General features: G+C 39.5%; 1 long non-coding RNA gene across 1 annotated transcript; it reads right to left on the bottom strand.

The window, feature by feature from the left end:
- Positions 1 to 1,183: 1,183 nt before the first annotated feature.
- Positions 1,184 to 12,893, bottom strand: LOC104911168. The gene is made up of 3 exons (XR_793684.2): positions 12,286 to 12,893; positions 11,194 to 11,255; positions 1,184 to 3,739 (listed from the first exon to the last, which is right to left on the bottom strand). It is a non-coding gene; the product is annotated as an uncharacterized LOC104911168 (long non-coding RNA).
- Positions 12,894 to 12,899: the final 6 nt, after the last annotated feature.

The following is a 12,899-nucleotide window of genomic DNA, read 5'->3' as shown; positions in this document are numbered from 1 at the left end:
CGGGGGCCAGCGGTGACGCGAAAAGGCAGAGCAGCACCAGCGACACGACGCCGCCCCGCGCCGACATGATCGTGACCATCACCGCCGCTCAGGTGCCGGGGCGCATGCGCAGAGCGCGACACACCTCAACTCCCCGGGACAGCCGGCACCAGAAGCATGGCGACAAGATCTCTACGCGTGCGCAGCGGGCCGCGAGAATGTGTTGGGTGCTGTGCGCTTGCGTATAGGAGAGTGAGGCGCCGGCATTTTGCGTCACGCGGGCGAGCCAATAGGAACGTGAGCTGCCCGTCCATGATACGGAGCGAAGCGGAAGTGCGCTGCTCTCTGCCACCGCGAGGCGCTGCGCGTATGTGGGGCCTTTCACCGCAATGAGCTTCTGGGGCGGGGCAGCGCCCCAGGCTGCGTCTGCAAGGGGGGGACTGTGAGCCGGTGTGCGCGGCGTCTCAGAGCACGGGCTGGGGAAATGGCAGAGCAAGTTCCCGGTTTTTTTGTTGTTGTTGTTTTTTTCCCCTCCAGCATAAAGCCATCCGCAAGTGATAACGCAGGACACGGATGTGAAATGAAAGAACATGAAAATTTGTCAATAACGTTAAATAGCCTGAAGTGCTTTCTTTGAACTGTATGAGATCAGTGCAGGCTGTTTCCGATGCTCCCCTAGAACCTGCAGGCAGAGCGGCAGCACGAAATGCTGCTGCTCGCTGTGAGCAGGCTCAGTGCCAGGCCACGAGGGCTGTAATACCTGCCCTGCCCATTTCCCCTCCGCATAATGCGTCCTGTCGTGTCACATGTACCCACTGTCACATACACCTGCTTCCTCAGCTGTTGCTTAACATCGGAGTTAATTATTGAAGTCATTAGAAATATTACTTAACTATTAAAGCATGTTTGCAGATTATGAACGTAGCCCTAGCCCTCAGCTGATACTAAATTTTACTATCCCAGCCATGATTCTGAAATCATGCATCGCTCCATGAGAGTGGAATAACATGAATGATGTCTCCATTACTATTTCTGAGCTGTGCTGCTCTATTTTGGATGGCCAGGATGAATAAGGTTCTTCTGTTGCATAAAGTCACAAAAGTTGAAACACCAGCAGTTTTGGAGGTGGAAACTTAAGTGTTCTATAAATGATCAGTGCTAGAAAATAGCTTCTCTGTGTTGTAGGAGTTTGCAGCCACTTTTTTTCCACTTTGTTGATGAAGCAGATAGTTAAAATAAGATCACCAAATAGCAGCATGTTATAGGAAGCCAGAGTACTATTTCCAGGATGACACCAGCAGAAGATAGCATTTCATACTGACATATCACATTACTATATTTATACGGAGTTACTGGAGAAATTCTACTTAAACACCATTAAGGAGTGTACTGAGATGCTCTCATGTCATACAGTGTCCCCCAGTTTTAAGGAGTTCATCAAACATAGATTTGTAAATACTAAAGAGCCAGAAAATTTATTTTTATAATATAGACAGTTAATAGTTAATTAAGTTTTAAGCCTAGTGATCCCAAATAAAAGAAAACCACATTGGTCTTTCACGCTCTGTATCTAATCCAAGAAACTTCTCTACATGCCATCCAGCTAACAAACTGACACACTAGTTAGCCTCCTCTCTCTTGTTCTTTCCTCATGTAGAAACTCTCCCTGAGCTCAGATTTCAGATACATATCTTTGTCTTCATACATGCAAAGTTTCTAATAGCTGTATGGGCACGAAACTTTTATACATGTAGTTAAGCAGTCTCTCTGCTCTCATTGTGGAACCTCTTTGCGTATTAGAAGCTGTGCTTCATACAGATACACTGGTTACCACATTTTGAAGCGTACACAACTGAGAAAATAATTCATTTGGTGAATTACTGCCTTTTTCTTTAAGATTAACTACATCAGCATTTGAGTGGATTACACAACAATATTCTAAGCTTTGATATCAGGTGTTGTAGGCGTTTACCTTCTAGGTAAAAATAACCAAATCCCAAAAAGGTAGTACAAATAAAGTAAATGAAAATATTCAGGTATACACTCATCAAAGCCAACTTTGATGATGTGTTTAATCTTTAATGTGTTTTTTAGTGCTTTATCTGGAAGGCTTTTTTATGTCTTATGGAGAGAATTTTCACTATTAGCCAGGTTCTGGCTGTAGCTTGATGTCAAGGGAACAAGTGATCAGAAGACAGATAAAACTGCCAAGCAACAGTTTCAGTTTACTTTGAAGCAACAGAACTATTTCATCAGCTTCCTCAAAGTGCAATCAAGAGTGACCCCCACATTTGAGACCTGTCTCCTCACTGATGAGCTCACTTGACTAATAGCCACGTAGAAACTGGCAAATTTCTGATAGGTTCTGCCCTGCTCACAAGCACATTCTCACTTCTGTCTGATTGGGTTCATTCAGCCAGCTGTCACTGTTTGTGCAAACCTGTCAGCCAGATGGATGAATCCCTAATGGGCTGAGCAGAGTGCAGGTCTAGACTAATGTAATGCCATCACACTGATAATACTGAAATCTGTATCTCCAGGTTCTTGTCACTTCTGGTCTCATGTACAAATTGAAAAGCAGCGAAGACACATTAAATCCCTCTGAACTCCCTAAATGCATCACAATGCACGAGCATCACAGCTGTTTGGAAATATTTGAGTATTCTGGGATACTGATGAATAGAAGAAGCAAGAGAGTTTCTTCACCCCAGAAGAAAATGATTTTATACTTAAAACTTATTTTGGTGCTGAATTTTTTCCAGTGAACACTAGAAGAAAGCTTACTATATGCAAGTTTACATTTTCATAAGTTTAAATGCAACTTTGGACATTTCAGTGCAATTGCTCTGAACGCTTCTATTTATATAAAGCTAGTAACACTTTGGCTAGTATTTAATTTGCTTTTGGAAATGAACAGGATGGTGTAATTGACACTGGTTTACTTTAATACACTGGACATCCACTGGACCACGGCCAGCAGCACCAGAACCTGTTTCCTGTGTGATTCAGCCACCACATGCAGAGCTGTTAGCTGTCAGCAAACAAGAAGGGAGCAGCTGTGGCAATCTTACTATAGTCTTTTCATATTCTCTGAGTGGGGCCCCCAGCTGCTGTGCAGGTATTGAGGTCATGCCCAGTATACCAGAACAGTGCTGTTTCACAAATGCTCTATGGAATCAAGGACACGGACATGACTGATCTGAAAAACAAATAAGAAGCAGATATACATCAGAACACCCACACTTACATCAGTTATACTGTCTTTTGAGGATAAAAATTCGTATTATTTAAAAACAAAAACATCACAAACCAAGCATAAGAGAATTGTGTCTATGGAAGCAGTCAGCATCAGGACCAGCAGAAGGCCACAGCCAGCTAATGCATTCACTGAGCCTTCTCCTTCACAATCAGCTTTATTGTAAATAAATGCAGAAGAATTATTCTTTTTAAAAAATTCCTACTGATGTATATTGTAAAGCAGCATCATCCCGCCATCTACTGGCAATTTACAGTGCTACACCAGAAACATTTAGCAGGAGTAGACTTCAGCAACAGCGTTCACGTTGTCCCAAAGGTATGATCCCCTGAGAAGTCCTGCTTCTGGCTTCCACCAGAATTATTTCTGCTTTACTGGTAATAGGCATCTGAAAGCACAAACAGGGTAATACTTTCACACACTTTTCATAATGCTGACATTAAGATCTATCGCCAGAGACAGCCCGCTTTACCTGGTTGCAAGCGATTGAACTCAGACTTCATTCTGTAGAGGAAGAAATTTAATTAGTTAAAGTATGAGGAAAAGTCTTCGAACTTTTTTTTTTTTTTTGGTAGGAAAAGGAACATAATTTTCATGCTGTAAGAAGTCCCACACCCTCTCTTGGAAGCAGAACAAATATGGGTGTAGCACGATGGTAACATGGAAACTGTTTTCATAGAGCTTTGAAGTGCTCATCTCCTATTTACTACAAAATGTATCCCCATATCTCTTTTAAGCAGAATTTGGGCACAAACTGCAAGCAGGGTGTCTAAGAAGTACAGCAACCATTGTCTGCAGAAGCAGCAGCTCTGCACGGAGCAATGCTACACGTGGACTCAGATGCCAGAGATCTGGTTTGTATGGATACCACCTGTAATCATTCACCTACTGCTCAAATGGCACATTCCTGGGACATTTGGTTCCCAAAAATAAAAACAGTGTAAAATCCTTGCTTCTTGGAATGTGCTTTAAATGCCATGCTCCCCACCTCCCCCCCCAGCTGGGATTCCACTCACATAATGCCCCACGGCAGCCACTCCATAATGCAGTGTTATCATATCCCTCGCAGAACCATAGCTATTTATATATATTTTTTCCTTTCTTTCTTTCACTATTGGTAATGCAGCACAACAAAATTGATTTTTTTCCTTTGTATTTCAAGCTGAAGATATTCTAATGATTTGTAGAGTGGGTTCACATCACATGGAGGTGCAACATGGAGAGGTCACAGGAACTTTGGTGGGATGTTCTAGCAGAAGAGGATCCTATTCAAACATTGTCTCATCTGCGAGGTCTCTGCTTGGGGAGATCTTGTGTCCAACATGCAAAAGGCAGCTGTAATACACACAGCCTTATGCAGTTGCCTAATTACACTACAGTTGCTTCTGAATGCGAGGAGGAATGGAGGAGAAAAAGGCCAGAAATGACACTGAGTTAGGATTGTCATGAAATTGTATGCTTTTTTTTTTTTTCTTCAAAGTGGTTGTCCAAAGGCTACTAAAGGTTGATTTGCACCATTTCTAAGCCCACTCTTTTTTTTTCTTTTCTTTTTTTTTTTTAACATTTCTGTAGTGGGAGTTAAAAAAAAAGTATGAGAGTCCAGCTGGAGCCAGATCAGCACTTTCCAGATGACAAACGTTCTCTTTGGTGTATCAAATACATTACATAGACTGCTGCAGTATCTACTGCTAGCAAATTTGGACCCAAACTAACTATGAAAGAAACAAAACCTGCACACTCACTGTATTTGACAAACCCTTAGAAGCAAAGCTTAGCCTTCAACTCATTCTTAAAACAAACAAAAAAAAATAAGCCAACACTGCAGTAGTTCTGAATTCACTTTGCTAGTCCTTGATCTCCGAAATGATGAATCATTTCTGCAGTGCCCTGCTTTTTTTGAAGCATTAGTTACTCTTACTGCTTGTCAGCTTCATTACAAGCCACAGAAGAACTTTTTCATGAACGCATTCTAGCTGTTCCCAACAAGCTGAGAATGGCAGTACGTGGCTTTAAGTAGCCCTGCAAGCCCCTTCTTTGTACAGGGCAGATAACTGATGCAGATATATACAACCTTATAGCGCACAGCTGATATCTGAGGGAGCTTACCAGCTGCTGCCTTTCTGAAATTCAGCTCATAAGTAAGAGCTACAGATTGCTTTACTTTATTGTCGTATTTCACTGTATTGGCCTGTGATCCTTGTAAATGTTTTAAAGCTCTTAATGAAATAAGCAACTTTTGGTCTATGCTTACATCTTAGCCCTGGAAGTAATTTGGAGGCACTTCATACCTCTGTTGCACAGTGAGAAAGCTAAATAAGAATACTGTTTATGTTTCAGGTGCATTCCTATTTGTGTGGGCTGGTACACTGAGTTATGAGAGCCAACGAAGCCTCATGAAGCCTCACCATGACAAGTACTGGTTGCTACGTCAAAGAACTGCTCAAATGAACACTGTGGTGAATTAGAGGGATTATCTACCATTAACTAATGGCAAACACGCTAATTTTCTATGCGCTGTTACATTGCTATTCAATGTGTTAAACCACAGCTTCATTAAAGCAGGTCGATTGGCAGTTTTGCAAGTAGTTGTGATGCTTCCTGTGTGATTTAAATAAAGCTATGGCAATCTCAGACAAGAGATAAATAAGAGCCTTATCAGGTAACTTGAGCTAAATGATGTACTTTTTGATTAAAAAAAAAAAATGCAAGCCTTATCATAGAAAATCCTTCCAGTTGCAATATAAGATCTTGTTGTGGCTATGAGGTTTTTTCTTCTCTACAATATTTTGAGTTACATAAGACTGGGTAATTTTTATATTCCGGATAACAGTTTGCAAATTTCGGGGAAAAAACAGTAGCATAAATCACTTTCAAATGCCCCTTCTCCCCCCCTCCAGCTATTTGCTTTCATCATTTATAAGTGTATTTGACAACAGGGTCCTCAGGGAAGCTCTGTATATCTGGTGAGATCCAAGGCCAGTAAAGCCTCACTAGGACACCAGAAGTAATGAATTCAATTTTGGAGTTTGTTTTTAGGACTTCTATTTTAGGCAAATAAAACAACAGTGAACCTCAGAAAACTTGGTGCAGGATTAAACATAAGTTTTTACCTTCTCTTGAGCCTGAAAAATTCAGGAAAGCATCTTAAAATTAATGCGAGTTGACAGAAAATCTAGTGGTTAGTTTACATACACATTCCACAGCTGTGAAGGTGTGCTTTTGAATGTTGACACATGAAATTAGTAAGCACTAGAAAGGAGAAGCAAAAAGAAATAATTGCCAGGACTACTTTGTTCATGTAAGAATTACAGGAGAATAAACTCTTAAAAACATACATTAGTAAACTGCAGGCCCAGGTCACACCTCTTTTAGGAAAGGGGAAGGACACAGCAAACAAAACAAATACCCCAGTGACCTTCTCATTCCTAAAAACCATGATTCTATAAAATAAATAAGATGATACCTGATGAAAACAATTAGCAGTTTAAGTGGCAGCAGCATAGGTATCTGGAGTAGAAGGTCCAGAGAGGCCATAGAGAGCTTGAGCTCAGGTGGACACTAGCATGCAGGTTTTTACACAGCCAGGTATCTGGCTGGAGAATCTCTATGACAGGGAAAAGGTGGTGAGACCAAGAAGTCTGAGTGAGTGAATTTAAGATGATTGATAATCATCTCCTGGCAAACAAAAGCACGCAGTGTCACCTTGACCTAAAAGGGGCAAGTACAGGAGATAAAAACGTGTACTGGATGATGGACATAGCATTAGATAGGAATTTGGAATATCTCCTAAGAGAAGTTCTGTTAGGAAGGAATCCTGATGAAGATTCAGCAATAGGGTCTCCTTCCTTTGCAGAATCAATTGTGTGGGTGAAGCTCTGACAGAGCTGCAAACTGACAAGCAGTAAACCTGGCAGCCACGCTGCAGCTACTCCACATACCTCACAGCCCTGGCATGGTTGATTGCTGGTAGTGCCATAAGAAAAAAGCTGAGATATGAGAGACAGCAAATGTGGTTGGGGTACTCCCTAAGGCAGAAATTACTATTTATATTCCTACTATCTCAACCTTGAATGTGGGAACAAAAGCTAGGGCTTGCTGGAGCCATCCAAATTAGTTCATCCTCCTCTCACTTATGTCTCTCATTGCTGAGATAGTTAAATTACACTGCTGCAAAGCCAACACAGACATACTTCCATCAGAAGTGCAATGCTCCTGAACACCGGTAAGATACTACTTCATACCATTAAATTCAGTTCAAGTTCTGACTAAGATTCCAGGCCAACAGCATCTTGGAGATGCATCTCAGGGGTAAGGGAAAAAACCTGCTCTCATAAAACTATACTACTTTTCATAGCTTAATTATAAATTAACTGCATATTACAAAGGAATCTCAGACCAATCCTTTTGTCAGAAAAAAATGTTAATGAGGATATCAAAAACTGTGGATAAACAGATTTCTATATATGGAAACCTATTAAGATCGCAATTAAGATTTGGTGATTCATGGAGAAAGAGGTCTTGTCATCTTTCACATAGACAGAATTATTGATTCCAGAACTGTTTAATCCAAACCAGACATGAGGCTAAACTCTCATTTTCCAGACCTTACAGGCTGACCAAAGTATAGAAATACATACAAAGCTTGCGTACAGAAATGCAAGAATACTCCTTGTTAGTCCCTAAGGTGAAGGTCAATGTTAGCAAGCTGCCAGTTCTGAAGACAGTTCCAAGGGCGTTCTCCTATTTACAGCCCTGCAGAATGAAGTGGCTGAGGTCACGCAAAAAAACAGTCAAGCAATCTAGAAAGCTGACTGCTAACTTTAGGGAACCCTCAGACACACATTCTTATGTCTCTTTTTTAAGTGGAAAGAGGGTGGCAGCATTTATTGTCACCTGACCACAGCATGACTTTATGCTGGAGATGAATGAATTCTAGCTTTTGGGTTAGTTTTTAAGGGACGCACCACCAGGAGAGGTATAAACGCACTGCAGAAAGAAGTGTAAAAGAGAATTCTGCACAGTAGTGACTCCATAGGCATGCTTACCCAGCAAACTGTGAAAAAGAATGCTAAACATACTCACTACACCCATCTCTGCTAATTTTCCATGGGGTCAAGCACTGAAAGGCATCAGCTCACAAAAATGAGAATTCAAGATAGAAACGAATTTAATATCCTGTACTTAGAGGAGAAGACAAGGCGAATAAAGAGCAAAAAACTCAAAACTAAACCACAGACCATTGTGCAGCATGATTTTTCTCTAACAACCCATCAGTTTGCCTATTATAAGCATTCAGAACTATGGGCATTTTTAATTACTAGTTTGTCAAGGATCTCATTTTTTAATGCTATTTATATTCATACAAACACCTAATACAACAATTTTGATTTAAACCTAGTAGCTGATATAGCCATTATATTAACGTGCATTCTTCTAGTCCTTACATTAATACTGGGAACACAGAAATGGTGTCATTCACATATTTGTCACCAGAAGTACAAGCACTGTACTTCTGTATTCCCTATATTTTCATAGCCAAATGGCCCTAAGCTGATTTGATTTACAGTAAGAAGCAGGAAGGCTCAAGATACAAGACATCACTTGGGAAACAAGGCATACCAAACATGAATGCATTTTGTTTTCACTTGGATAGGTGACAAGGTTGATGTGGAGCTGGGAACTCTGCCAAGCAGATGTGCTCCTACACGTCAGTGGGGTGGAAGAACAGCAAGTGGGAAGAAATGAGACTGCTCTGCGTGCACCAAGTCTCCAACCTTCCCTCTTCAACTACCTCACTGTAAAGGAATTAGTCACACAGGACTAGAAACACTTCCTACATCAAAGCTGAATCTTCCACTAGCACAGGCACCCTTGTCAGGCACACGGAATTTCTGTAATGTGTTTAAAACCAAACAGTCCCCTACTCTGAGGACAGTACACGCTTTTAGCAGAACCCCTAGCAGCACTGCTCCATTGCCAAATAGCAGACTAATGGGCAGGGCAACTAACTGCCCAGCTTATTCTTAATGCTAGTATTTGCTGTTGGCATAGAATTTCTCCAGAAATAACTCTTGACAATAGTTACCAACTTCAGTCAATTAAAGAGCCAGGCTTTTACACTGAGTGAAAAACAGAGAATGGAACCTGTCAGTTACTTTCCAGTGCTGCTTTAGTTTACTACTTTATTAAATAAACACCGGCAAGAATCTTGTAACATTCAAAATAAAATCTGATCACTGCTTGTACAATGAAACCAATGCCTGTCATAGTTTATAATTCCTTGACAGTTATTTACTTTTTTCCCCTCCAGCTGGAGCATTAGGTGGCACACAGTTACATTAATGAAAAATCAAGAATTTTTTCCTCCTCCTTTTCAGTCAGAAACTTAATGCTATTTTAAACAAACACACCATCTAAGCTTACTGGCTTCCAGACAAAGTACTATAAGCAGAGATAAAAAGAAATAAGTTATCTGCGCTCTCCAAATAAGACATACAAGTTGCTCCTTCCTGTGTTCGTTCAAGAATTTCTATCAGCAAAGAAGTAGCTTTTGGTTTCTTAGCACCAGCAGTTAAGATTCAGCCTTCCAGCACCATGTTTCTGCTCTTACCTAGACCAAATATGAAACAGCACAGCTAATGCACATGTGGTAACACAACTTGACAGTAACACAACAGAGCCAGTTGTTAGGAGAAAGTGTATCTGGGCAACTTCTTTATTTGGATCCAAGCATTTCCCTGGAAGTAGCAATCCTCCTCTAGTCTCCTCTACAAAATTCACTTACACTAAATATTTAGATATATTTAGAAATATGCAGAGGAAATAAGCTTGTTTAAAACAACAGAGCAACACAATTAAAGCCTGTTACCACAAAATACTGGCTATTTTTCTGATGCCAAGATATTTATTCAACTATTTCATTACAGCTTTCAATTCATGGAGTATCTGATAACAACTGCAAGAGCCAAACATAATTCTGACTTTTTGAAAACACAGCTACACTGATGAAATACAACTTGAAAAAGAACCATCTACCTAAATTACAAGAGATATCTGAAACAGTTTACAGCTCACATTAAAATATGATGCTAGGGTGCGTATTTATTCCAACACACCCACCAAAGCAGGCAGCTTTGGAATGTAATACTATTTTGATATTTAGTAGTGCTCACAAAAAGCAACAATCAAGATGGTTCCAATCTCAGTAAAATATATTAGCTTTGTTTCTTTCAAGTCAAGCATATAGAGAACAGTCTCCTTCCGAAATTAACAGAACATTATTGACGTAAACATATTACTCTATATATTCATAAGAGTATTTGTATTGTTTGTATTTTGGGGACTACCACTTCCTAAAAAGAATTTAAATGGCTTTAGTGGTAAGGAGTGAAAAGATACAACTGTTGGAAAACATAAAAATTGCTTTCTTGCATCTTGTTACAGTAACATACAGATGTTGAAATGGGGCAACTGACTACTGGTGTCTATTTACCCCACATCACTCCAGGTAAAGTGTCTGAATTAAAGCAGGGATCTGTGTCAATCAGAAACGTGCCACATTCAACTTGAAAGCAACACACCTCATTTTGAGATCACCATTTATAATGTTGAAGTCTACATAAAGAGATGCACTACAAAACTCTCACCGTTATGGAAACAAAAATACTGTAGGCCTGCAATAATTCAAGTCTGTGTGGTCACTTCTACTTTAAGTGACAGCACAATAGCCCGGTCTCCATATTACAGGTTGGTATTAAGAGTACAACTTAGTCCTTCGTGAAAAAAAAAAAAAACAACCAAGGACGACTACCCTGCGGCTATGGTTATTTAGAGTGAAAAATCAAGTTCAGACTCAAGCATGTAGCCATGAATGTCCACTTCCATTAGCAGATATTAATAAACTTTGTTTTGAAAGTTTAAGAGGGAAAGTTTTAACAATAGCTTTCAAATTGTCTTACCTTTCTTTTGTCAACTTTCACTCTCCCTCAACTCAACAGCAGATACTCACAGTACGTTTAGACTACAAAGAGGAAGAAATAACATTATTAAATGCTGAAAAATGAATGTTGGGGAGAATATGCAGAGACAAATACTTGCATTTAGTCTCATTCCAAGGCAGAAAACAAAACAATTAACAGGGAATTAAAATAATGGATTAAAGCACACACACATTATTCTCTCAGCAATTCTTTAGCCGTAGCCTACAATTACTACCACGTGTAGGAAGGTAGACTGAAGACAGATATTAAACTGTCTGACATTTACAGAGGCTATTAAGAGCTGCTTTTTATTTTTCTCCTCTAATGGAACATCAGTTCAGTGTAAGTTCCCCATGCAAGAACCAAGTGCCTTCATAAACTGAAGAATTCACACTGTTCAATGGTTGGAGCAACTTCATACCCAATAGCATGAGTTGCATTGCTTTGTACTTTCAAATAGTTGCCTAAGCCATATGACTGTTTGCACCAGAAGACTGGAGACAAAATACAGCTGCAGATCTCCATATATCCATATATCTTCTGTAACAGTGGAAGACCTATCAAGATGAACATTGTAAAGCAACTATATCTAAACTGCAAGATGAATCTTTCTTATGCAAAATTTCTTACATACAAGAACATCCACTTCTTCAAGGAAAAAAAAAATGAACCCTGATACTAGCATGTCTTCAAAAATCTCATTGCTCACTAATGCAGTACATAAAGTACAAAGTTTGCCTACTTCAAACATCAGGAAAAGAAAACAAGTTACTTTAGGATATACAATATAAAGTAATGGGACTGATGTCACACTTAAGGACATGGAGTGATGTTTTGGGTTGTTTTTTTTTTTTGTTTGTTTGTTTTTGCCTTTCTTATTCTTTCACCTCTCCTGCTCCCAGGGTATTAAAAACTGCAGCCTCTGATAACAATAAGGCAGCCTTAAGATGACTTAAATTATGCCTCCCTCCAGAAGATAAGCTCCTGGAAAGTGAATGCTAATTTTTTTTTTTTTTAATACCACTAACTACTTGTCAGCACTACTATACAGCCTGGAACTGCAGCACCTACCTGTGATAGGATGTGCCACTGCAGAATACTCCTTCCAAATGGGGTTGTACGTAACGGTTAGGTCATGCTAGCTTCTTCATACCCAGCTCATTAATGGGGTAGCTTTTTCAGCCTCCATTCTTCAGCACTGCCTATAGTCTGGCAGTTACATTATATATACATATTTATCTAATATTAAAACATTTTAAAAATTTGAGCCAATTTCCTAGAAGGCTTCTGTAACTTCAGTTTAGGGGAAGGGGGAATTCTAGATCACTCTACAAGTAAAAGCCTTCTGAACATATAAGATTATTTTAAATAAGGCACAGATACTAATGACTTCATGTTTAATATTGTATTATTGATGCTGTCAAAATCAACTTTTGGCAGTTAAAAAATAATGCATTATTTATTACTCAATAATAATCCTAAAGACAATCTTATCTTGACATTTAAAAAAAAAGCACCATCCACGGTTATATATTATTAATCCATGGCCATACGTACAATTCAGCATAAGACTACATGTTCATATCTATTATTAAGCTGAGTTTTGAATAGTAAAGTATTTCATTTTAATTAGTGATTACTTCTTGTAGTATCCAAATTATATGGCCATGAATTTTTTTTTTACC

This window comes from Meleagris gallopavo, chromosome 5 (assembly GCF_000146605.3).
Source record: "Meleagris gallopavo isolate NT-WF06-2002-E0010 breed Aviagen turkey brand Nicholas breeding stock chromosome 5, Turkey_5.1, whole genome shotgun sequence".
NCBI lineage: Eukaryota > Metazoa > Chordata > Aves > Galliformes > Phasianidae > Meleagris > Meleagris gallopavo.
Note: the sequence above shows the minus strand (reverse complement) of the source record. Positions and strands in the feature narration are given on the sequence as shown.